Below are 4,121 nucleotides of genomic sequence, written 5' to 3'. Positions count from 1 at the left end.
TGCGTGTTTCATTTTAAAAACACAGGAAAAAAAGTCTCTGAGAAGGTTCCACCTAAAGAAGAAAACTTGACGCTGTTGACAGATCTTGAAAATAGGAAGTTTATCCCTAATCCGGTGTTTGTCAATGAAATAAACAATGCACAGAGTGCCTGGAGAGCTGTGGTGTATGATGAATATAAAGGGGCGACTGTGGCACAGTTGATTTCCAGAGCAGGTGGGCTAAAGAGGTTTGATTTCCCAAAGCCAAGGTGAGTAACCCAAGCTTTTACAGAACTCATTTAGCTTTGCACATCTAAATTGTGTCGTGTATCAGTGTTTTGCTTAAATCAAGTTTTCATTTTTAGTTGTTGTTGTTTTTTTTACGACTAAGTCTGACATTGTCGAGACATTATTCTGTCAAATAATACTAAAACCCCAGTGTTCTCTACTCAAGACATTGTGAGTTGTTCTGAATATTCTCAAGGGTGTGAGGGACATATGTTAACTGTTGTTGCATCTATGTAAAATTAAAGATAGGTGGGATATGACTGGACACTTCTGGGTCAGGGAGAAGGGGATATGGATAGGAAGTAGGGTGTTAAAAATCCCTGGGATAATTAACTCTAAGCTCAGATTAAGGCTCAGGAAATAAGGGGTTAAATAGAGTAGGGAAGGGGGCATTTCTAATTGTAACAGCCTTAGGATGTAAGGGGATTAAGGGAATACAGGGGCCGATCCAGGATTTTTTTTAGGAGGGGGTGCACCACTAAGGAATGGAGTAACTGACTGATGAGGTAAATAAATTTTAAAAGCGCATATGAAGAGGAAGGCTTTATCCTAGGGTGGGGGGATGCACCCTCTGCACCCTCCCCCCAGGTCCGCCCCTGGAATAGGCATAATGGGTCCAGGAGCAGAGGGTGTAAGAAATGATAGGGGTCAGTATAAGGCCCCTTCAGTAAGCGGGTGGTTAGGAAGCAGGGGTGTGTGGTTAGGGTGGAGGCATTGTAAATGGTAGTGGGTATGGGTGAGGAGATATGATCGTGGGGGTCGGACACTGAGGATTAAGTGGTCATTTAGGAAATGAGCAACATTTTATTTTGTCGGCTTTATTGGTGTCTAATGCAAAGAGGAGTCATATCAGTATCATTATGATCTAAACGTGGACTGATCTCTTGTTTTAATATGAATTGAAATCATTGACCCAATGTACTTTATAATCTTATAAGTCTTAACTTTCTAAGACAAGTGGCATTAGAACCAGTGTTTTACGGTAAGGTTCTCACATACCTTCTTCTGTATACACTTTAGTGTCGGGATTTGTCTTTACTTCTCAGGATTTCCTTATCTCATCAGCAAGTACGCTGAAGATTTTGTATCGGTGGACGAACAGTGTTTCCCGTATGAAGGCAAAGACTCTCCCTGCCATGAGCAGACCTGTCCGAGACAATATGGGACTGGGTATCACTACGTTGGTGGTTTCTGTGGAGCTTGTAATGAAGTGTTGATGAGATTGGAGTTGCTCAAGGATGGTCCAATAACAGTTGCTTTTGAAGTCTACAAGGACTTCTTGAATTACAAAGGTGGAATATATCATCACACAGGTGAGCAGTCCAACTCAGTAGTTGTTAGGTTTTCATTATGTAGTATGAAGATTGCGTGACAATCAGTATCATCGTCATCGTCATCATCATCACCACCACCACCACCATCATCATCATCATCATCATCATCATTTCATTTAGTAATGCAGTTTACAAAATTGGCAGCCAATGGGGCTGATGTGGACGTAAAATTAACTAACTTAGTTTATATAGTGACATACAGCAGTATATTTTTTTACAAACTGGAGTAAACCGGCTATTTCTCGTGGTGTAATGTAATGCTTGCTATTTTTTCAATCAAAGCATTTGAATCTAACTTGTCTTTCAAATGTCGTACAGGTCTGACAGACAAATTCAACCCATTTGAGATAACAAGTCACGCAGTGCTGGCCGTGGGATATGGAGCAGACAAGGAGACTAGGGAGAAGTTTTGGATTGAGAAAAAGAGCTGGGGAGAGGAATGGGGCGAGAATGGCTTCTTCCGTATCCGACGAGGAACCGATGGATGTTCGATTGAGAGCATCGCTGTAGCGGCCCAACCAGATATGAACTGGCCAGCACTTTGTCATTCGCTGCGACATTATAGCCTGCTAAGATGAAATATTGATATATTGATTTAGAATTTAGGAAAACATGTACTTATGGCTCTGTCAAATTTAGGTTACCTCAAGCTTGTAGATCGCTTTGTCGATAGATGGAGTTTCGTAACTGCTTTAGCTTTGCGCGTGCATTACTACGCTTTCTGATTGCTTTAAAACTGACGCGCCACTTTGTCATCCAATCCGAAGTGAAACCGAAACCAATTGTCACTCGCTTGCACACGTTTTCCTGCGCTTTGTGTCAGTTACATATGAATGTATTTGCAAGGAGTTTTGATTGGTTCACACGATCGTCTGTGCCTTTTCTGATTGGCCGGAGGATAACTTTGGTTTTGCGTTTTTGGGCACTGAATTGAAAACCGGTTTGTGTATTGGCAGTTAACAAGTATACTGCAAAATCGTACGAAATATATAAACAATAGCCTCCATTTGGCACGGAAATATGCTCGGATATTTTTTCGCGGACATGATATCTTATTCTGTTCCCAGAAGCAAACAGCTTTAAGGAACAGATAATGTCTAAGGACAAATATCCGAGGACATTTTCGCGCCAAATGGAGGCTATTTTTGCAACACGCGCGCTTTTGAAAATTGGGTAATAACACTGGTCCAGCTTTAGCTGGGAAATATTCAGTCACGTAATGCGTTTAGACCAATTGCGCGCGCGCGAAAATATTTGATGGATTATATGGCATGATATAATAGCCGATCGATTTGGCCGTGCGGCTCTGTTAACTGCTTTAGCTAAAGTTAGAGGATATTGTGAAACACTAATTGTAATTGTAACTAAGGGTTATTGTTTTTTTTGTTGTTGTTGTTTTTATATTCAATAAATTGCTAAGGATTCACAGTTAGAAATGCTGTACTTGTCCAGTACTTGAATTTGTCACGCAAGTCTTCTTTAGGCCAACTGGTTAACACTAACGACATAACGACAGTGATAGCCCGTAAGTCGGTAAAGTGAAAATCGACGTACATAACGACAAAAGGAAAAGATCATTTTTCCCTTGTGTCGTTATGTTCGTGCTGTTATGTTGCTATGATTAAGTCATTATGCAGTGGCGGGTCTAGGGTAGTGGCCCTGGGTGACCGCCACCCCTTATTTTGGGTGAAAAAGAAGAAAATCGCAGCAGGAAGAAAAGCCCGCAGGCCAAGCGAAAAAAAAAACCTCAGGTAAGGAATTTCAGGCATGTTATGTTCCAATGACGAGGACGAGGAGCGAATATATATTTATTTTTTAAATAACGAGAATTAATTATTAAGTGTCACCGGTCGATCGATTGAAGAAAAGGAAAATAATAAAATAAATTGATTGAACCTGTGAAGAAGACATAGCTCTTATATTTGATTGATTTAACATATATAGTGGAGCATAGATATCGTATGGGTTATATAAAACACGACAATAACAACATATTTACCCGTCCTGTAATGACAATGGAAGATCAAGAATAAGGGCTGCTGAAAGAGCCCGATATATAGTAGAAACAAAAAAAAATTCATGTTTCCCGAACAAAACCTAGCTACTGTGTTTCCGTCCACTCTAGGTTTGAATACGTCAGCAGAAACGAGAGAAAAACCTGTTTCCGAAAAGTAACCTAGTATTTCTGTCGACATTCTTTCTGATTACGTCAACGGAAACAGGGGAAAAACGTGTTTTCGGAACGAAACCTTGTATTTCCGAGAACGTTAAGGTCTGATTACGTTGACGGAAATATAAAAATAGTTAATAGCTGGCAATATTTTAAATTATAGAAGATTAATCCGTATACATAATCTTTTGTAATAAGTTGTAGCTTTTAGCAGAGCTCCGGCGGCCCGAAGGGCCGCCAAGCGGAGCCCCATACCCATATAGGAAATAAAAGGAAACCCATGAGTTGATTTTCTCATGGCTTTCATGGCTAGCGGTATTGCTCGTGGGCGCGTACGCACAACGGCGACG

At 40.7% G+C, this 4,121-nt stretch overlaps 1 pseudogene across 1 annotated transcript; it reads left to right on the top strand.

The window, feature by feature from the left end:
- LOC149117798 (dipeptidyl peptidase 1 pseudogene) lies at nt 1-2,179 on the top strand (annotated as a pseudogene). Its single transcript, XR_016203136.1, has 3 exons — nt 1-473; nt 1,312-1,580; nt 1,920-2,179. The product of XR_016203136.1 is annotated as a dipeptidyl peptidase 1 pseudogene (transcript).
- The last annotated feature ends 1,942 nt before the right edge of the window (nt 2,180-4,121 follow it).

This window comes from Orbicella faveolata, unplaced genomic scaffold (assembly GCF_042242905.1).
Source record: "Orbicella faveolata isolate gen_17 unplaced genomic scaffold, um_ofav_v1 contig_1, whole genome shotgun sequence".
In the NCBI taxonomy this organism is placed as follows: Eukaryota; Metazoa; Cnidaria; class Anthozoa; order Scleractinia; family Merulinidae; genus Orbicella; species Orbicella faveolata.
The sequence above is the reverse complement of the archived record's forward strand: the minus strand, read 5'-3'. Positions and strand labels throughout refer to the sequence as shown.